The 23,011-nt window shown below is 38.9% G+C and overlaps 2 pseudogenes; one reads left to right on the top strand and one right to left on the bottom strand.

Annotated features, from left to right (window-relative positions):
- Nucleotides 1-4,918: 4,918 nt before the first annotated feature.
- Nucleotides 4,919-6,185, top strand: LOC129512195 (non-histone chromosomal protein HMG-14-like; annotated as a pseudogene).
- A 10,333-nt stretch (nucleotides 6,186-16,518) lies between these two features.
- The window catches only part of LOC129512194 (thymosin beta-4-like), a 28,173-nt pseudogene continuing 21,680 nt past the window's right edge, over nucleotides 16,519-23,011 (bottom strand).

Genomic DNA, 23,011 nt, shown 5'->3' with positions numbered 1-23,011 from the left:
CCACATGTTTTTCTCCATGTCACCACCCTGCCTTCAGCGCTCAAAGCATCCAGGTGTATACACTGCTCCCCACTCCCTTCCCGTTCACGCCTTCAACTTCCCCAAAGCTGAGGTTCATTCCACCTGCTGCTTATGTTCCAGGCCCTTTCTCTCCCGTCAGTGGCCAGACTCAACCTGTCTTGTTGATTGTGAGATTCATTGCTCCTCTGTTGTCCCTGAGGGCTCCACCCTTTGCTGGCCACTTCTGATCTTCTCAGTCTGCTGTCTACCACTTTCTCTTTTTTTGGGTCTGCTTTTCTTCTTTCATTATGATTCCTATCTCTTGGTTCCTAAAAGAAGAGACAGGCCTTCACAGTGCTTAGAGCATTCCTTTCCCTCCCTCCCTCACTCCTTTCCTTCCTTCCTTCCTTCCTTCCTTCCTTCCTTCCTTCCTTCCTTCCATTTCTTTCTTTTTTACTTTTAAGATTTTAGTCATTTATTTGACAGAGAATGAGCACACATGAGAGAGAGAGAGAGAAAGAGAGAGAGAGAGAGAGAGAGAGAGAGCGAGCGCATGGGCAGAGGGAGAGGCAAAGGGAGAGGGAGAAGCAGACTCCCTGCTAATCAGGGAGCCCGAGGTGGAGCTGGATCCCAGGACCCCAGGATTATGACCTGAGCAGAAAGGCAGACACTTGACCAGCTGAGCCATCCAGGCTCCCCCTTTCTGTCATTTTCCATAACCGTCTTCTCCAATCCCATTAAGCAGAACATACTTTTCCATCCTTCTTGGCTCTTTACATCATGCTTTCCTTCTTCTCCATCCCTTCCTTACAAATCCTATAGCCGGTCCTGATGCTCAGATGCCCTGAAAGAGTCCTCATCCATGGAATTGGGGAGATGAAATATAAAAACTATACAAGTTTTAAAGAGAGGAAAAAAACATTATTTGCCTCATAAAGTTTTTTCCATCTTAGTTTCAGTTTCTAGGGCACAATATAAAAGAAAGCCTGCATAAATTCTCAAGTGTTATTAGACCCTGGGGGAATGATCTAAATAAGCTTAAAATAAAAATAAGACTTCCACAAAGCATAGCCAAATTGTTAACAGCTCTGGAATTGTGACAATTGCTAATGATGAAGGGAGAGTTTAGAAAGAAAAAGACATAGTTTGGTTAGAGAATTTCGATCTAATCAATGGAGATAAGTACATAAGTCTCAGACAGCACAGGCAAATAGGTTTTTAAAAACAAAATTTGGGGGCACCTGGCTGGCTCAGTAGGTTAAGGGTCTAGCTAGCCCTTGACTCAGGTCGTGATTTAAGTGTCGTGATATTAAGCCCCATTAGCTCCGTGTTCAGTAGGGAATCTGCTTGAGATTCTCGCTCTCCCTCTCCCTCTCCTTCTGTCTCCTTCCTGCCTCTCTACAATGAGTAAACAAATCTTTAAAAACCCCAGTTTCTTTAATTTCATTTGACTGGCTGGGTTCACATTCCCATTAATAATCCAATCGAAAGATAAAACAAGTAAGAAAAATTAGACTTTTTAAATACCTAATGGATTTTTTGAGAGTAGATTCAAATGATAGAGACCTATTATGTTCCTGTTACTTAGAATCATTTTTCATATTATATCAATGTGTAATGATTTAAACCTATATATGTAGAGTAAAATAATTCTCTTCAGTGGTTTCTGTGTCCTTTGTTCATGGAGTTCTATTTGAAGTGAAATAGATTTGAAATCAATATAGTGTAAGACAAAGACATAACAACATGATTTGGTAAGTGAAAGAAAAAAGGAAGAGAGAAAATGATCCAGTGGAAAAATATCATAATCAATATTTTTAATATCGTCAAACATCTTACAGGATTAAATAATTTTTCAAATCTTCTCATAGATGTAATTAAGTAAGGTTATCTAAAAGCACTATTTTCTTTATTATTTTGAATTATCATTTCATCAACATCCTTTTGGAAATTTGTAACTCATTTGCTTAAAAAATAGCTTGAGATATAATTTGCATGTTATACAATTCATCCATTCATTCATTTTATTTTTTAAGGATTTTATTTATTTATTCATGAGAGACAGAGAAAGAGAGAGGCAGAGATACAGGCAGAGGGAGAAGCAGACTCTACATGGGGAGCCTGATGTGGGACTCGATCTCAGAATCCCAGAATCATGACCTGAACTGAAGGCAGATGCTCAACCACTGAGCCACACAGGCATCCCCATTTGACTATTAGGAATAAAATTGCTGGGATCCCTGGGTGGCGCAGCGGTTTGGCGCCTGCCTTTGGCTCAGGGCACGATCCTGGAGACCTGGGATCGAATCCCATGTCGGGCTCCCGGTGCGTGGAGCCTGCTTCTCCCTCTGCCTGTGTCTCTGCCTCTCTCTCTCTCTCTGTGACTATCATAAATAAATAAATTTTAAAAAAAGGAATAAAATTGCTATGAACATTTATTCATGTAATAAGTTATGCAAACATATATTTTAATTTATCATTTCTCTTAGGTAAATATTTAGGAGTAGAATTGCTGGATCACATGGTAACTCTACATTTAATCATTTGAGGAACTGCCAAACGGTTTTCCAAAGTAGTTGTATCTTTTTACATTTCCACCAGCAATGTATGAAGGCTCCAATTTCTCCATTTCCTTGTCAACAATTACTATTATCTGTCATTTTGATTACAGCCATCCTAGTGAATGTGGGGTGGTATCTCACTGTGTTTTCCATTTGCAGTTACCTGATGGCTAATGATGTTGAACATCTTTTTATGTATTCATTGGCCATTTGCATATTTTCCTTGGAGAACTGTCTATTCAGGTCATTTGTTCATTTTTAATTGGGTAGTCTTTTGGTTATTAAGTCATAATAATCCTTGGTGTATACTGTTGGCTATAAGTTCAAAACTAAGGAATCAACAATATATATTAAATCAGATGCCTTTAAATAGAAACACATATAAAAACGAGGGTATGTATTAATCAGTTGATGAAATGTGACCAGAGGCTTGTAGGAGTCTAACTCAATACATTCCCTAGGAGAAATGGGAATATTCTAATTCACTATTTATGGTGACTTTATAAAATATAGTAAGAATTGACTCTGTACCTTTTTATGCTATTGCAGATGGAATTGTTTCTTCATTTCATTTTTGGTTTGCTCATTGCTATTTTACAGAAATATAATGGATTTTTGCATATTGGTTTTGTATCATGCAAATTGCTGAACTTATTGCTTCTAAAAGTTTTTTAGTGGATTCCTTAGGATTCTCTCTGTCTCTTTTTAAATATTTATTCATTATTTTTGAGAGAGAGAGTGAGCGCAAACACAAATTGAGGAGGTGGGGAGGGGCAGGGGACAGTGAGAGAGAAACCAAAGCAGACTCCGCACTGAATGGGGAGCTCACCGAAGGACTCAATCTCATGACTGAGACTGAGATCAGACCTGAGCTGAAACCAAGAGTTGGACGCCTAACCAACTGCACCACTCAGGTGCCCCTCCTTAGGATTTTCTCATACAGAAGATTATATTATCTACAAATAGAGATAGTTTTTCTTCTTCCTTTCCAATTTAGATGCAGTTTATTTTGTTTTGTTTTATTTTATTGTCTAATTTCCTTGACTATGACCTCCAGTACAATGTTGAATAGAAGTGATGAGAACAGTCATCATTGTCTTGCCCCTGATCTTAGAAAACATTCAGTTTTCACTATTAAGTATGATGTTACCTGTGGGCTTTTCCTAAATGTCAGGCTGAAAAGATTACATTCCATTCCAAGTTTGTTGTTTTAAAATTAATAGGTTTTTGTAGTTTTGTGAAATGCATTTTCTGTATCTGTTGAGATGTTCATATGGTTTTTGTCCTTTATTGATGGGTTATATTATATTAAATCCATAAATAATGGATTTTCAGATGTCAAATTGACCTTGCATTCCTGGAATAAATCCCCTTAGTCCTGGTATATGATTCTTTGCCTATATCACTGATTTTGGTTTGCTAGTATTTTAAGATTCTTGCATATATATATTCATAAGAGATATTAGTCTGTACTTTTCTTTCTTGTGATGTCTTTCATTATTTATTTATTATTTTTAAAAAAGATTTATTTATTAGTGAGAGACACAGAGAGAGGCAGAGACACAGGCAGAGGGAGAAGCAGGCTCCTCACGGGGAGCCCGATGTGGGACTCGATCCCTGGACTCCAGGATCACGCCCTGAGCCAAGGGCAGACATTCAACTGCTGAGCTACTCAGGCTTCCCATGTCTTTCATTTTTGAGAAAAAAATATTTTATTCACTCACCTGACAGAGAGAGAGAGAGAGAGCAAGAGAACGAGAGTACAAGCAGGGGGAGTGGCAGAGGGAGAGGGAGTAGCCAGCTCCCCACTGAGCAGGAAGCCCATGTGGGGCTTGATCCCAGGACCCTGAGATCATGACCTGAGCCAAAGGCAGATGCATAACTGACTGAGCCAACCCGGCACCCCCTCATTGGAGTTTATTGAGATTCCTGGATGTATAGATTAATTTACAGATGATTTTCCAACAAATTTGAGATATTTTCAGCCATAATTTCTTTTAATATATTTTCTGATTCTTTCTCTTTGCTTTTTCTGCTACATTTTCTCATTACACATATGTCAGTGTGCTTACTGGTGCCACATTTTTCTGCGGCTTTGTTAACTTTTCTTCATTATTTTTTTTTCCTCTCTGTTCTTTGGATTATATAATCTCAATTGATCTACCTTCAAGTTTGTTGATTCTTTCTTATGCCAGTTGAAATAAAGTTAGTTTCTCTGGAAAGAGCTTTGAACTCTGCTCTAACAGGCTGCCTCCCCTACCACAACCCTCCACCAAAGCAGTATCTTTGAGCCACTGCTCTGGAGCTGAGGGTGGAAATGACCTTTAAGTGCTTTACAAACAGGATGCTAGATAGGGATGGTAGCCTCTGGCATTCTTGTCTTGGCTCTCCTCGTGTGGGACCTCTCCCCTCCAAGTGACCTGAGGCAAGGCAATTGAGGCCAGAGTATTCTGAGTCTGCAGTCCCTGGGCGAGAGCCTCCATCCTATGAGTAAAATCTGCATAAAGAAGTTTTCAATTTCTTGGCTATACTTACCAGGAATATAGACTTTGCAAGTCAGAGAGGGAGGAGATAAGAGCTGCTAGTAGCACCTCCAGGTGAGCTACGGTAATCCCTTGACTGGAAACTCAAGAGGAAGAAAGCCCCTGACTTCTTGGTCAAATATTCCTGAAGCGGAACTTCCATAAAGCTAAGCTAGGGAAGGGGAGTGAAGGAGTAGGTTGTGTCTCAAGCACTACAGACCTTCGCTGTTAGTACTGAAATTTAGTAGATTTCCTTGAATAAATATTTCTTAATTTGCTGTATGACCTTAAGACAATTTTCAGAGACTTTAATGGGGTGGTTTTTAAAATAATTTTCTTCAGTTATGGTTATTTTGCTGGGGAACAGATTTGTGTACCACCTCAAGCTGCCATTCTGGAAGTGGAATTCCTCGAATTTTAGTTTTTACAGGTAATCTTAGAATAATGAAGAAACAACTTATTTGGGGAAAGTAGTTCTTATTTTTAAATGAATAACTCTATGACATGTTCATTTCTTCTGCAAATAATCCTATTGGTGAGATTAACAAGCATGATCATGAAAACAAGGTGTCCCTTTTAAAGTCATAGATCTCTGTATTTGTATTTATAAATCTCATAGGCAAACACATACTTCTCCTTTACTAGGGGGACTTCAACAGGTATGTAAACATTAGGGTAGGGTGACAACAGCTTGGGTGGTGGGAGGAGTGGAGGAGTGGCAGTGGCCAGGCAGCCCAGCCTTGTGAAGGCTCTGGGTGGCCCACAGGCACGCCTTGCACACCTGCCCTGGCACCAAGGTACCCAAGGGCAAGGTCAGCTTTGCCAAGAGGGCAGTGAAGGAGGAGTCCAAGACGAGGTCAGCGAGGTGGCCAGCCAAACCTGCTCCTGCAAAAGTGGAAGGGAAGCCAAACAAGGAGACAGAAAAGGCTAAGTCTTCAGACAAAAAAATTGCAAACAAGGAGAAAAAGGGAGCAAAGGAAAACCAGACTCAAGTGACTAACCAGAAAACAAAATAAGACAGACTTCAGAAATTGTAGAAAATGAAAATGAGGAGAGGCTAGCCTCTGATGAAGCAGGAAAGAAAGAAGCCAAGTCTGATTAAAATCCTATATCATGTCCTCTCGGTGGTCCCTATCTCCCTGCTTGTACAATCTAGAGAAATATTTTTATCAACTATTTTGTAAATGCAAGTATTTTAGTAGCTCTAGAAATTTTTTTATGCTCATTAAAAAATTTTATTATTATTTTTTTAGCTCTAGAAAATTTTAAGGAGGGAATACCACTTCATCCCATTTCTAAACTGTAATGCTTTGTTTTTTTTTAAAGAGGTGAAGTCATTGGCTGGTTGTTTATTTTTTGGTACAACCAGAAAACAGTGGGATATTGAATGCGGGAAGCTTCAGTTGTCTTGGCTGTCAGTTTAACATTCCGCGGATGCGGTGGTTTTTATGTCCTATAATACCAAGCATACTGAATGGCAATTTGGAGTCAGTTGTGCATTTAATATGTCTTGATATTTCAAATTGTATTCCCATGTTGTTTTTGGTAGAATTGTTTCCTAAAGAAAACCACTCCTTAATCTTGGCTCTCCCTGTCAGAATTTTGTAGACTCTGTAACATCTTGGTTGTGGTAGGCCAGTTTTCCTAGTAACTTTGTTAATGTGCTATGCAAGACTGAAAATCAGAGTATGGACTGTAGATAAATTGGGAATTAATGGGATTTATCAATGTAACAGCATATCAACATTTGAAGATATAAGTACTTGATATACCATAGAAAATTTGCCTCCAAATTTTAAGCCAGAAGATCACTGGAACTTTTAGAAAAGAATCACAAATACATGATTTTTTAGACTTTTAGTATGTATGTTAAGAATTGTGTACAAATTGAGGTGAGAGTTGGTTAAGAGTCCTACTCTTGACCTCAGCTTGGGTCTTGATCTTAGGGTCACGAAACAGACAAACAAACAAACAAAGAATTGTATACAGATTGAAATGTCTCTACTGATCCTCAGAATAACCAATAAAAACTCAATTATGAAAGAAAAAATAAACATAAAGGCAGCAATGATTATAAGACACAAAGAAACTCTAAGTCAAGACTTCATATTTGTTTTTAAAATCCATATTCATATATTATTAGGTTCAAATCAAACTTCCATCTATTAGATCGAGTTTGTCTCCCCAGGATATATGTTATTTATCCTGAACCAACAATTCCTCCGTATTGGAGTGTATGACATATGAATTAGTAGCAAGCACAATCATTTCACTTTAATGCATTTTTAGTTCCTTTCTTAGGTTTGGTCTCTGTTGGGATGATTTAGGCTTTAGTAGCACAAGCACACGCAGAACAAGAGACAGAGCATTTCTCTGTAAACATAGCAAACCTGCAAACAGTACTAATTCTTATCCTCTTGAAATTTGGCCAACAATTAATAATTCAGGATATCCTAAGTACAGAAAACACCAAACACATCCCTGACCACTCCCCCCCCCCCTTTTAAAACATAGAACATGTTAAGGTAGGGATGGCCGGATCTGTTAATGGATAGACTATGGGCTGTGAGGAGACACAGGATGACTGGATGGCTTTGGGCTGAAGCAACTGGAGGGGTGGAGTTGCCATTAAGTGAAGCAGGCAGTTTTGCAAGGAGAGCAAGTTCTGGGGTACGGAGGTTCATCAGGGATATTTTAGTAAATGAAATGTGCAGTCTAGTGTCTGAATCACAACTTCACACTTTTACCTAATTTGAACCCTCACTCAGCTCTGGCTTGCTTTAGGCTGGAAAGGCAACAGTAAAGTCTTGGTCAGCTTCTGACTCTCTTTTCTTTTCTTTTTCTTTTTCTTTTTTTAATTTATGATAGTCACAGGAGAGAGAGAGAGAGAGGCAGAGACACAGGCAGAGGGAGAAGCATGCTCCATGCACCTGGAGCCCGATGTGGGATTTGATCCCGGGTCTCCAGGATCGTGCCCTGGGCCAAAGGCAGGTGCCAAACCGCTGCGCCACCCAGGGATCCCCTGACTCTCTTTTCTAACTGTGGTTCTCCTCCTCTTTCCTGTCCCTCACCCAGCTCTTCTTTCAGGATAGTAAGGGACAGAAAGATCTTATTGACAGGCACCTCATGGACATGCCCTATGGGGAAGGCAGATCCCTTCCTTGAGTCCACCAGAGATTCTTGTGCCAGGCTCTTTGGTGACAGCTCCCTGGACCCTGGCAATGCCTCTCCTCTGATTGCCTTTCTAGACCCCTCCCTTTCATCTTTCAGGCCACTCCTTTGGTGGGAACTGATGAACTCTCCAGGACAGGATCCAAGAGGGACCTAAGACCTGTATTTCGTCCGTAAGAACCACCTATGCCTTGCCCTGCCCTCAGAGGGAGTGTACTCTACATTTAGTGCAGCTGTCTACTCTGCTATCATTTGCTGCTTTAACCTGGAGAATTTTTTCAGAACCAGGTTTGGCACTAGCCTCTGGGCCATAGAAAATCCAAGAGAAACAAGTCAAACTCTCTTTTGAAGCCCCCTTTAATAGTTGGCTAACATGAGAGGATGTACATACTAGAACACAAAACAAAACAAAAACCTAACAATACCAAGCGTTAGCAAAAAACGTGGAACAACTGGGATCATCATATGCTGGTGATTGGACTGCTTCTTTGGAAAACCTTTGACAGCATCTACTTAAAATGCCCTGGCAACTCTGAATCTAGTTAGATTTCTACTATATACATGCACATGTATATATGATCAACAGAAGGCATATGGAGTAACAGTCATAAACTGGAAACAACCCAAATGCTCATCAGCCAAAAGAATGAATAAATTATGGTGGTATATTTTCTAAATGGAATTTTTTTTTAAAGGAATGAGCTACTGCTATATGCAATATGGGTAAATTTCACAGATATATGTTAAGTCAAAGAAGCAAAGTACAAAAGAATATGTTTGATTCCATTTATATGATGTGGAAGAACAGACAAGACTAATCTGTGTTAGAAGTCAGGATAGTATAGTAAGCAGTGACTAGGGGTGGGCAAGAGAGAAATTTCTGGGTTGCTCGAATAACTCTACATGTAATATGAGTGATGATGGTTACATTTGGAATGTGATGGGTTTACACATTTCCAAAATTAAATCTAGCCATGCAGTTACAATTTGTACATTTTATAACATGTATGTTACACTTTGCCGAGAAAGAAAGTTAAAAACAAAATTTATGGAGAAATTCATGTTCTCCCAACTATTCAGGCATTGCATTCTCATTATTTGATTACATGCGCCTGGAATTATCTAGAGGGGGTGTTTTAGCTGTGAGGACATTCTGAGTCAACTACTCCTGGAAGAGACATTTCAAAAAAGTGAAAATGTTATGTCTAAGTAAAAACGGTCCTCTTCCTTGGCTGCTGGTTTCGATAAGCTTCGGAGGGTTCTACTCAGCCCGCAGTTTGGCTTCCAGGGCTTCTTACCAGCACTTACCAGCAGGCGTCAGCCCTGTGCAAAACCCACACGCCAGCCCTCCCATGAATTGGAACTTTCTTCCCGGTTCAGGCAACTCATCCTGGCCTTTCAGTTCTCTGATTTCACATCTCTAGCTCCACTTTACTGTCACCACCACTCGCTCCCATGATCATCACGGGGACCATCCTTTTCTTTGCTCAAACACACTGCTCTATCCTTCCATTTTCTCAAGTAACCACCAGCAACACTCCTTTCATGCCATCGCACCCTCAGTCCAGCGGCCTGCCATTCTCTCTCCATTCTGCTCTATCCTTCCTCTCTTCACTGACCCCTTATCCAGCCCTGACATTATGGCTCATCGGTGCAATTACTTGGGCCAACACTTTCAACCCTTTGACCAGGCCAGACCCAGCTCTTAAACCATTAATGATTTCTCATTGCACTTAGGTTGAAATACAAATGCCACTATAGGGCCCGTAAGGCTTTGCCTGCCTAGCCCTGTGCTGGTTGGTCCCTTTCTACCGTAACTTATTTGCCATGGGTCTCACCCCACACTTTCAGTTCTTCCCTGCACCACTATAAAAGTCATTTCTTCCAAGTCCCTTCTCTTAGTCTCTTTCCTGATGATAAGGTGTTTATTTCCTTCAATACACGATTTAAAATTATACCCATATTTGCATACTTGTGTGCTTAATGTTTGTTTTTGGCTTGAGACTGTGCACTCCACAAAGGTCGTGGCCATATCTGGTTTGCTCATCTTCCGTACAAGTAGTGCCAAGTACTCGTAGGGTGTATGGTAGATGCTCAATAAGTATTTTTTGCATGCCAAGATCAATCTGTTAAAAAAAATAGTACTTTGTATAATATTTGTCCCCTCAGAGCACTTTAACATCCATCATCATTATAATTGCATAATTAGCTAGATCAGGGTTAGCTGGCTATCAAACTCCCATTTGATAAATGAAGAAAATGAAGTGTAAAGAGAGTTGACTAAAATGTCAGAGTAAGGACTAAAGCCAAAATCTCTAACTTACCCATCTGTGTGCATCTTAACTAGCATATGTAAACGTTCTGTCTCTTGATCAAACGTGCAGTGGGGAGGAGAGCTTAACGGTTAGGTGCTCAGGCTCTAGGGTTAGACTAAGCTTCCTAACCAGATCCAACGCTTAAACTTGCTGTGTGACTTTGGGCAAGTTACTTAACTTCCCTAAGCTTCAGTTTCTCCATCTCTAAAGTGGAAATAACAATATCTATCTGAGGAGGTTAGAGTGAGGCTTTGAGAAGCACTCAGTCAAAGTTAGTCATTCTTTGTGAAAGTCTTTTGAGAATAATGATTATATTTCCCCCTCTCCAGTCACTTTAACAGCGCAGGGCCTTTCAAGGTGCTGTTTCGCACAATTGCTTGACACAACCTTCTGGCAACATTGGGATTTTTGTTTTCTTGAATTTATGCTTATCTGTGAATACTGTTGCCTTTGAGGAATGAAAAAAAAGTGTAATATGTACCCTCGGTGTGACCACTCCCACGTGTATATGCTTTAAGACCTGATAATTAGGAGCAGACTTCCAGACGCCTGTTTTCTCTTAGTTCACTCATTTTAGAATCCATTTTCCTGTCTCTCTTTGGAAGAGTGTAATGGATATAACTTGCATCTTCAAACTCCCTTTATTCTGGAACGGCTATATACTAACACCATGGCAGTTCTTGTAAATTGACCTAATAAGGCATTGAGTTAATGGGGTAATCTCTACCCCCACAGGATAGGGTAGAAAATTATAGAGTAGCATGCTAAGTAGAAAGGTTAGTTATCTTTATGATAGAATTCTAAAGTTTATTAGAATGGAAAAATCACATGCCCTTTGAAAAATTGCTTTATGCAAGATAAAGGGATAATTCAAAATAAGCCTACAAAAGAGAAGTAAAGGTCATGACATTTTATCTAAGTTTTTTTTGTCTCCTGCAGTTATTAATATAAACATAAAGGCATAATGGTCCCTCATGAGACTTGTGAAACATATGAGAGCAAATTTAACTGGAAGTTTCCTTGGAAAGCTAGTACAAATGACTAATGGGTTGCAGTCTGTTAGAAAAGACAAAAATGCTTTGTTTATGTATGACGATGCCTCTTCCTCTCTTCGTCATCATTTATTCACATTTTTATGTAGCTACTTGAGGTATGAATCTGCGAGTAAGAATTTGTTAAAAACACAAAGCATTTTTACATATTTTGTTTCTTTTACAGAATTCAGGAAACTATTGAAACAGAATAGAACAGGCTCCATCTTAACATTCAGTGATCCTTTCAGTTTTCATTGAGATACTACAAATTGATCAGTTTTAATAGGTTCTCTTTTACCTTTTACCTATAGTGCTCTTTTTTTTTTTTTTTTTTTTTTTAGAAATGATAAATTGCTTCTCTGGCATTCCCCAAGATGGCCAATGAGATTTTTCTAATGAATAATTTGAACTTATGATGTACCCACAGTTAATGTGTTTTAATTCATGACAGCTATTATTCTTACTGCTGCTCAAACTGTTACATGCTGGGCCAGGAGGCATGTCTTCAGGCATGACTTCTGAGGCATTTTGACGTGATCCTGTTAATCTTTGATAACCTCTTTGCTTTCTGGTAGGATAAAATACTTCAAGTCTCCATGTGTATATATTCTACTTCAGACCTGGAGTTAGTCATTTCTTTAAGAAGTGTGGTTCCTTTTAGTAGGAAACTGTATTTAGAAACTACAGTCTAATTGCTCAAGGTGCGTGTTTCTGAGTTAGCCGTTATTGACCGATTTTTCCAGAAAGCTACTTTCAACAAAATATTTTTTTAAAAGATTTTATTTATTTATTCATGAGAGACAGAGAGAGGGAGGCAGAGACACAGGCAGAGGGAGAAGCAGGCTCCACGCAGGGAGCCTGATGTGGGACTCGATCCCGGGACTCCAGGATCATGCCCTGGGCCAAAGGCAGATGCTCAACTGCTGAGCCACCCAAGCATCCCCCAACAAAAATTCTAATTGATTCATTTGATGCGTGTGGTATCTCTATCACCTCACTTTAGAACGTCTTGCTTTCCTCAAGTTCTTAGTGACTTTTCTATGGTCTTAAACACTCATTTTTCTACCTGTTTTGTTAGAAAGTATCTTTTTCCTTCTCTGAATAAAATGTTTTGATGATTGGAAATCAACAGACTTGGAGCATATGTGATTTCATCAGGGAGTCTGTATGGCATAATTCTAAGGGAGCTGGCATTGGTATCAGAATGCCTGGATTTAAATCCAAACGTGGGAAATTAAGTTGATGCAGTGTTGGTTCCCAAGCATCCTACCAGGCCAGCTATCCTAGACTAGGTCATGGTGCAGAAAAGCTCACAGATCAAAAAGAAATTACAGTGTGTTGAATCACCTTCAAGGGGGTAAGGAGAGATTGACACACATGAATGGTTCCAAGCCACATGGACTACTAGACCACCTGAATCCCACGTTCTACAATGTCCAGATGGATATTCTGTCTCTCTCTGCACATCGGTCTTCCCTGGTGATGGTGTGATTCCAAAGGCCAAAGTCAAGGTTGAACAAGGTGCTTAGCAGGAAGGTGACCGAAGCAGACACAATCTTACTTTTGGGGAGGCAGCACAGTCAAGTACTTCTGGCCAAAAGCTGTAGCTTGCCAGTGAGTCTGCTGAGCGGCTGTGGACCTTATCTGTATCTCTTGGATGGAGCACATGTGGAATCAGAGTGGGACTGTAAGGGGTGTCACTGTTGGGGAACTGGTATTAGAGATAAGATATGATCAAGATACTGTGGTTATGAGTAGAAAAATTTTTTTTTAAATTTATTTGCCTTAGAGAAAGAGAGAGTGGTGGGAGGTGGTACAAAGGAAGAGGAAGAGAATCTCAAGCAGACTTTCCACTGAGCATGGAGCTGATACAGGGCTGGATCTCACGACTCCAAAATCATGACCTGAGCTGAAATCAAGAGTCAGACACTCAACCGACGGAGCCACCAAGACACCCTTGTTTAGAAAAATAAATTTAAAGAGATATGGGTTTGAAACAAAGCAAGAGAGCTTGACAGTATTTTTTTTTAGCTCATTGGGTTGGTAGAGCAGTTGCCTTATATTTTTGCTTCTTGGTTCTAAATCCACACAAACAATTCAGAAGATGGTGTACACAGTGTGCTCTTCAGAACTAGGCTCGTTAGGATTTTCCTAGTGCTCCATGGGCTAAGGAAGGTTAGGGGAAGATAGAGAATGGGAGGTAGGGGTACAGGGTTGTGGGAGAAACCACCACATCCACCACTACGATGATTTAATGGTTTCATAGGAAAATATGTTTTAAAAAGTAGGGGTTGAGGGACGCCTGGGTGGCTCAACAGTTGAGCGTCTGCCTTTGGCTCAGGGTGTGATCCTGTGGTCCCGGGATCGAGTCCTGCGTTGGGCTTCCTGCATGGAGCCTGCTTCTCCCTCTGCCTATATCTTTGCCTCTCTTTTTGTGTCTCTCATGAATAAATAAATAAAATCTTAAAAAAGAAAGTGGGGGTTGAGCCAGCTTAAACTTGATCCCTAATTACATGAAAAGTTTATGGCACTGGAGACAAGCTTATTAAAGCTGTAACTATGATTATCAATAAGTTCTATCTACTTTACAAGCGCCATTTTTAATAAGCATTGGTTCTTTGGAAAATCTTAATGTAGGGGCGCCTGGGTGGCTCAGTTAATTGTCTGACCGGCTCAGGTCAGGATCTCAAGGTCCTGGGATGGAGCCCTGAGATGGCCTCTGTGCTCAGTGGGGAGTCTGCTTGTCCCTCTTCCCCTCCCCCTGCTTTTGCTCTCTCTCAAATAAATAAAAAAAAATATTGGGGGGAAAAAAGAAAAGAAAATCCAACTTACCCCAGCAAGAGATCTTACGTTAATGAGGTTATTAGTAGGAAAATTAAAATGTGATTCCTCTGATAATGCATATGATGTACAAATTTCAGAATAAAAGAAAGTTAAGACCTTTAAATAAATATATAAGACAATTTGGAAGATATAATTTTTTAGGGAGGGGAGAGGCAGAGGGAGAGGGAGAGAAGCAGACTCCCTGCTGAGTGTGGAGCCCTATGCGGGGCTCAAGTTCAGGAGCAGAGCTAAAATCAAGCCAGACAATTAACTGACCAAGCCACCTAGGCATGCCTGTAAGATATAATTTTAAAATATTAAAAAATATTCACAAAACTACCATCATAATAAAATTATTTAAAAATTTTTTGTGTTGGGACACCTGGGTGGCTCAGTGGTTGAGCGTCTGCCTTCAGCTCAAGTTGTGACCCCAGGGTCCCGGAATTGAGTCCCACGTCGGGCTCCCTGCATGAAGCCTGCTTCTTACTCTGCCTGTGTCTCTGCTTCTCTGTGTGTGTCTCATGAATAAATAAATAAAATCTTTAAAAATAAATAATTGAATTTTTTGTGTTATTTTTACTTACATAGATAATTCTTGAACAATTATATTTTTTTATTTCATGTTCTGTTTTTTCATGTTTCCAGGTTTTCCTGATTATCATTTAATACCTTATGTTTTATTCTGTTGATGTACCATAATTTACTAAGTTGTTCTAATATTGTATATTTAGGTTATTCTCACTTTTTATAAGATCTCATAGTCAATGCTGTAAGGAAAGCTGTATTAATATTTACTTTTGCTTTGCTTCAGTATTTTCTTCAGGATAAATTATTAGAAGTGAAATTATAATAAAATAGCTTAAGCTTTCACTTTTGCTTTACATGGTCTAACAGTTCACACAGGTTTATATGACATGATAAATAAATGAGGTAACAATTTTTTGTCTATTTCAAAGGGCCTATCTAAACCCGTTTAAAAACACTGTTTAGGGCACTGGCTGGCTCAGTAGATAGGGCATGTGACTCTTGATCTCAAGGTTATAAGTTCAAGCCCCACCTTGAGTGTAGAGATTACTTAAAAATAAAATCTTTATTTTTATTTTATTATTTTTTTAATAAAATCTTTAAAAAAAAAACAACACTGTGCATACTTATATATCTAAAAATCGACCCTTGTAAAGCAGAATATAACAGTAACAATGAACAGGAATTCTTCTCATTTGCCTAACATGTTAAAATTAAGAATGCAACTGATGTATTGATTTTTCTTTCAGGTTTTATTATTTATTTATTTTAAATATTTTATTTATTTATTCATGCAGGACAGAGAGAGAGGCAGAGACACAGGGAGAGGGAGAAGCAGGCTCCATGCAGGGAGCCCAACGTGGGACTCGATCCAGGGTCTCCAGGATCACACCCCGGGCTGAAGACAGCGCTAAACCGCTGAGCCACCTGGGCTGCCCTCTTTCAGGTTTTAAAACTTTTTATTTGTATATTAAAAAATTGTGCATTCCATTGGGTGCCTGGGTGGCTCAGTGAGTTAAACATCTGCCTTTGGCTCAGGTCATGATCCTGGGGTCCTGGAATTGAGCCTAACATCAGGCTCCCTGCTCAGTGGGGTATCTGCTTCTCTCTCTCCCTCTCCCCACATCCCACTTATGCTCTCTCTCACTCTCTCTAATAAATAAATAAGATCTTTTTAAAAAATTGTGTATTCTAATAATTTTTTTTGTATTCTAATAATTAAAAGCATTGGAACAAAAAATTGGCACTCTGATTAAACTGCATTTTACGGCCTGCCCAATACCTTGTACCACTTTGGTTTTTACTCTAGATTTCACTCTTGTCCCACCCAGCTTCCTCCCTCACCAACACACAAGTTCTTTTCCTTCCCTGCCAGCCAGCCAGGCAGGTGGGAGAGACAGGCACTGCCTCCATTGTCAGTAGTTCTCAATTCTTTGATATGAAAAGGGACAGTCATTTACACTTGATCCAACCTCTTTACGTCTTACAAAGTTAAATGGCTAAAAGAAATAAAACAAGAAGGCAATGCTTATGGAACGTACAGTGCACATTGGCAGTGCACGTCTCATTACAATTCACCTGCTTGCTCCTCCTGTTCAATTGTTCTTTTGAAAGCGGATTTTTCTCTTCTGTTTCTGTTTTCTTCAGTTTTGACTTATTGAATTTCTCAATCGCAGCCATATCAGGTTGGTCAGACATGGTTGTAGGGGAAGCAGAATGAGGCATACAGTCAAGTGAAGTTGGGTCTGTGCAGTGGCCACCAGCGAGTCTTAACTCGCTGATATATTGATAAATTGTAAACTTTCTTCCTTCTTTGAATGTCTTGCCAGAAAAATATTAAAAAAAACACTGACATAGGACATAGGCAGCATGAAGCACAGAATAATTTACAAAATGGACATTACCTGAATTTTGTAAACCATAACCTTTCTTTAAAATAGAGATATTAATTTGGGAAAGAAGTTAAATCAGTTACCAAATGATTGACTTTAACAGCTCACCATTAGCCTCCAGAGCTAGCTTTATGTTGTGAGAATGTTGATATTCCTTCTTTCCAACTAACCAGGTTTTTTTCTTTATCCTAATTGATTTAAGGTTCATTATATACAGAAAATTTTACACTACTTTTTAATTTTACATAATAGAATACACAGATATAAAAATATATTTTTTAAGATTTTATTTATTTATTCATGAGAGACACACAGAGAGAGGCGGAGACATAGGCAGAGGGAGAAGCAGGCTTTCTGCGGGGAGCCTGATGCTGAATTAAATTTTTTTTTATTATTTATTTATGATAGTCACAGAGAGAGAGAGAGAGAGAGGCAGAGATACAGGCAGAGGGAGAAGCAGGCTCCATGCACCGGGAGCCCGACGTGGGATTCGATCCCGGGTCTCCAGGATCGCGCCCTGGGCCAAAGGCAGGCGCCAAACTGCTGCGCCACCCAGGGATCCCCTGATGCTGAATTAGATCCCAGGACCCCAGGATCATGACCTGAGCCAAAGGCAGACACTCAGCCACTGAGCCACCCAGGCATCCCCTGAAGTATATATTTTGATCAGTTTTGACAAACACATAAACCTGCATAAAACATACCCCAAAATCTTAGAAAATAATGTATGCCTCCTTGTAGTCAGTCCTCTCTTTTTCTCCTGGCCTGCTGAAACAATCACCCTTTTGATTTTACTGTAATAACTTTGTTCTAGAACTTTATATAAATGGAATCATTCAGTAGGGTTGTTTGCCTCTTTAGCTCAGCATTTTAAAAAATTCATTCCTATTGTTGCATGTTATCAGTAGTCCATTCCTTTTTTGCCAACTAGTATTTCAACTTCTGAATAAATTATGCTTTATCCGTTTTCCTGTGAATAGACATTTAGGTTGTTTTCAGTGTTCACCTACTGTGAATAAAGCTATTATGAACATTCATGTACAACTCATTTTGTAGACAAGTTTTTATTTCTTTTGAGTAAATTCATAGAAGTAGAATATTTGGGTTATGGGATAGGAGTATGTTTAATTTTATGAGAAAATGATAAACTGATAAATAAGATGAAAAATAAGAAAAAGACAATCATATAGAATAGGGGAAAGACTTGAACAGATTTTACAAAAGAAGAGATCCAAATGGCCAACAAATATGTGAAAAGATGTTCAGTTTTATCAGTTATCTAGGGAAAGCAATTTAAAATTATAATGTGATCCTCTAAAAAATTACAGTACAATACATTATACATGCACCACAGTGACTAAGTTAAAGAGATGAAAAATACCTCTTCCCAGCTTGCTTATAAAATGGGACTGTTGTGGATGCCTGGGTGGCTCAGTTGGTTAAGTGTCCAACTTTTGATTTTGGTTCAGGTTATGACTTCAGGGTTATAAGATTGAGCCCTGTGTCAGGCTCTGTGCTTAGCACAGAGTCTGCTGGAGACTTTCTCTCCCACTGTCCCTGCCAAAATAAGTAGATAAATCTTAAAAAAAAAATCCATTGCCTGGTGAGGAGATGGAGACTAGAAAGAACTCTTTTATACTAGTAGTGTTGAGTGATAGAAATCAGACATACAAAGGTGCATTCTCTATGATTTTATTCATATAAAGTACAAAAACTAGTCAACATGAACCTATGTGTTTGAAGTCAGCATAGAAGTTAAAGGGAGCATGATGAGGCTTTTGGAATAGTGGTAATGTACTGCTTCTGCATCTGGGTGCTGATGACACAGCTGTGTTTGATTCATGAAAATTCACTGAGCTTTACACTCATGATACACACATTTTTTCACTATGTATAGTAAATGTCAATAAAAAGTTAAGGACTACAATTTAGTATAACTGCATAGCCACCAGGACAACTAAAATTAAAAAGATGTAAAATTCGGGACACCTGGGTGGCTCAGTGGTTGAGTGGCTTCCACTCAGGGCGTGGTCCTGGGGTCCCAGCATGGAATCCCGCATCCGGCTCCCCTTGAGGAGTCTGCTTCTCCCTCTGCCTGTGTCTCTGTCTTGCTCTCTGTATCTCTCATGAATAAATAAATAAAATCTTTAAAAAAAAGATGTAAAATACTATGAGTTGGTGAAGATATACAGTGATAAGAATACTCGTAGAATTCCTTTGGAAAACCATTTGGCAGTATCTACTATTGTGAGAAATATGTATATGTATATATATATATATATATATATATATACACATATATATATATATGTATATATGTAATTTTACGTATATTACCTAGCAATTCCATTCCGAGGCATACATACCCAATGGAAATATATATATATATATATATATATATATATATATATATATATGATATAAGAATTTTCTTAGCAAAAGTATCCATAATAGACAAAAGCTGGAAACAGCCCAAATGTCCATCAAAGGTAAAATAGATCAATAAATTGTGGTATATACACTTTGCAGAATGCTGTGTATCCATGAGAATGTACAAACAATAGCTGCATGCAACAAGCAGATGAATTTCACAAACTTAAAGTGGAGAACCCAGATATCAAAACATAGGATTCTATATATATAGAAATTTTATATATGAAGTTTTAAAAAAGGGAAAACTAATCTATGATATCAGAAGGGAGGATATAATTAACTTAGGGGGCTTTGTGACTGGTACCAGTGACAAGAGGCCTCTTAGTGCTGCAATAATGTTCTGTTTTATGATCTACGAGCATTGCACAAAATGTGAACTTCCTAGAAGTCCATCAAGCTAAATGCTTGATATGTGTGTGTTTCTGTATGTATGCTATATTTCAATGAAAGTTTTCTTTAAAAATGCCCAAGGAAGGAGAAGGTCCAAAATGGCTGTGTAGGAAGATCCTGAGCTCACCCTCTCCTGTGGACTTCCCAAAGTTACAACTATGTATAGAATAATTCTCTCCTAAAAAGACCGGAAGACTAGCAGAACAGCTCTTTCACAACACAGGAAAAAGACAGACAGACATTCAGAAAGAAAGAGCCATGTCAAAACAAGTAGGAGGGGCAGAGAAGTGGTCTTGTCAGGACTCCCACTCCAGTGCAACTACCCACAAGAGGAAAGGATAGCACAAATGCACAGCTCCTCTCTGAGGAGTGAGGGTTGTGAGCCCAGCCCCGCTTCAAGCACCCTGCCTGTCAGACCTGATCTAAAAAGCAAGTTCCCCAAATGACTAGCTCTGAAGACCAGCAGAGGTAATATCTGGGTGAGCTAGAGAGCTGTGGGAAACAGACTGCTCTTGAAGCTCACACACAGACTCAGTTGCCATAAGTCTCAGTGCAGAGGCATGACAAGTGCCTGGGCCATGGGTGAGGGTTATCATTGACTAGAGGAGCAGGAATCTGTTGGAGATCTCTCTAGAGAAAAAGGTACTGGCAGGTACTATTTTTTTTTTAAACCCTTCTTCTTCCTTGCTAGCCCAGTGCCAGCAGCTGACATTTTTGGCACTCTCAATCTTCCTCACTAACCCAGTTCACCCGGTCCCAGCAATCTCCTGGGGCCCAACCCCAGCAGACCTGGCTCAGAGCTTCTCCATGGAGGCTCCCTGCCCTGACAGATCCATGGGGTAGGCACACCACAGTCAGGTACTCTTCCACTGCTGCCTTGCCCCACCAGAACCAGAAGGTGCATACACCTCACACAGAGGACATCCCTTGAACATTTGGCTCTGCTGGCTAGAGGGCCTGGGACTGAAACAACTGGAGAGGCAGAGCTTGGGAGGCTTCCATGCCCAGGGCACTGCACAGACATCAGACTGAGACACACCCTTAACATTCCAGTGACCATTACTTCAAGATTGAGAGGGACAGCTGCTTTGCCTAACACACAGAAACAAACATAGAGATCCAGGAAAATGAGCAGAGGATATGCCCCAAATGAAAGAACAAGACAAAATCTCAGAAAAAGACATTAATGAAACAGAGATAAGCAATCTACTTGATGAAGAGTTTCATGTAATGATCACAAAGATGTTCACTGAACTCAGGAGAAGAATGGATGAACACAGTGAGATCTTTAACAAAGATGTAGAAAATATAAGAAAATTACAAGCAAAAGTTATAGGACTGAAGAGTATAATAATACACAGTACATTAGAGGGCTTCAACAGCAGACTGGATAAAGCAGAAGGACAGATCAGCAACCTGGAAGACAAAGCAAAGGAAATCACCTAGACAGAACAACAAAGAGAAAAAGAATTTTTAAAAGTGGAGATAGCTTAAGGGGCATGTGAGACAACATCAAGTGAAATAATCTTCACATTATAGAGGTCCCATATGGAGAAGAGAGAGAGAAAGGGCCAGAAAACATTCGAAGAAATAATAGCTGAAAGCTTCCATACTCTGGGGAAGGAAACAGATTTCTAGGTCCAGGAATCCCAGGGAGCCTTAAAAAAAAAAAAAAAAAAAAAAAGAACCCATTGAGATCTACACCAAGACAATTTATAATTAAAATGGTAAAAGTTGAAGGAGAGAATCTAAAAGCAGCAAGAGAAAAACAACTTCTTGTAAAAAAAGGAAATTTCATAAGGCTATCAGATTTATCAGCAGAAACTTTTCAGGCCAGAAGAGAGTGGCATGATCTATTTAAAGTGCTGAAAGGAAAAAACTTCCAACCAAAAATTCTCTACTGGCCAGGTTATCATTCACAATTGAAGGAGAGATTGAGTTTTCCAAATAAGCAAAAGCTGAAAGAGTTCATTGCCACTAAACTGGCCTGACAAGAAATGTTAAAGGAACTTCTTTGAGGTGAAACAAAATAGTACTAATTAATAAACAAAAAAAAAATCTAAAAATCTAAAGGTAAATATAGAGTAAAAGGTAGTGACTCAGTCATATATGGTAAGTATGAAGGTTAAAAGACAAAAGTGGTGAAATTAACTAAAACTACAATAATTAGTTAAGGGATGCATAAAATAAAAAGATATTAAATGTGATATCAAAAACATGAATCACTATAGGGGCGGTAAATATGTAGAATTTTGGAATGTGTTCAGATTTAAGTTGCTATCAACTAAAAATAGACTGTTATAGAGTGAAACTCGTAGTAACCCCAAAACAAAAAGTCATAGTAAATACACAAAAGAAAATGAGAATCTAACCATAGATGACTAGCAAAAGTCATCAAACCACAAGGGAAGAAAGAAAGAGAAGAACAGAACAGAGAGAAACTGCAAAAAGAGTCAGGCAACAATTAAGAAGTGGCAAGAAATACATACCTATCAACAAATACTTTAAATGTAACTGAACTAAACTCTCTGATAAAAAGACATAGAGTGGCTGAGTGGGTAAAAACAAAACAAAACAAGACACATCTATCTACTGCCTACAAGAGACTCTCTTCAGATGTAAGGACACACATAGACTAAAAGTGAAGAGATGGAGAAAGATAGTCCATGCAAATGGAAATGGAAAAAAAAAAAAAGCTGGTGTAGCTATACTCACATCAGGCAAAATAGACTTTAGCACTAAGATTATAATAAAAACAAAGAGGGGAAATTAAATAATGATAAAAGGGTCAATCTGGCAAGAAGATATAACTTTTATAAATATATATGCACCCAAAATAGGAGCACCAAAATATATAAAGCAAATATTGACAATAATACAATAATAGGAAGGGACTTAAACACCATACTTACATCAATAAATAGATTAATAAGGAAATGCCAACCTTAAACAACATCTTAGGCCAAATAGACTTTATAGACACGTGGAACATTCCATCCCAAAGCAGTAACTTACACATTCTCCTCAAATAAAAATGAAATATTATCCAGAATAAATCATATGTCAGGTGACAAGTCTCAATAAATTTGAAAAGGCTGAAATTATAACAAGCATCTCCAAATACAATGATGTGAAACTAGAAATCAATTACAAGAAGAAAACTGGTAAAACCACAAAAATGTGGAGATTAAACAACATGCTACTGAACAACCCACCAATGGGCCATTGAAAAAAATCAAAGAAGAAATAAAAAATTGAGAGAGATAAATAAAAACAGAAATATGATCTACCAAAGTCTCTGGGATACAGATAAAGTGGTTCTAAGAGGGAAGTTCATAGAAACAT

The sequence above is a fragment of the Nyctereutes procyonoides genome, unplaced genomic scaffold (assembly GCF_905146905.1).
Source record: "Nyctereutes procyonoides isolate TBG_1078 unplaced genomic scaffold, NYPRO_anot_genome, whole genome shotgun sequence".
NCBI classification, from domain to species: Eukaryota; Metazoa; Chordata; class Mammalia; order Carnivora; family Canidae; genus Nyctereutes; species Nyctereutes procyonoides.
This window is presented reverse-complemented; position numbering and strand designations above follow the sequence as displayed.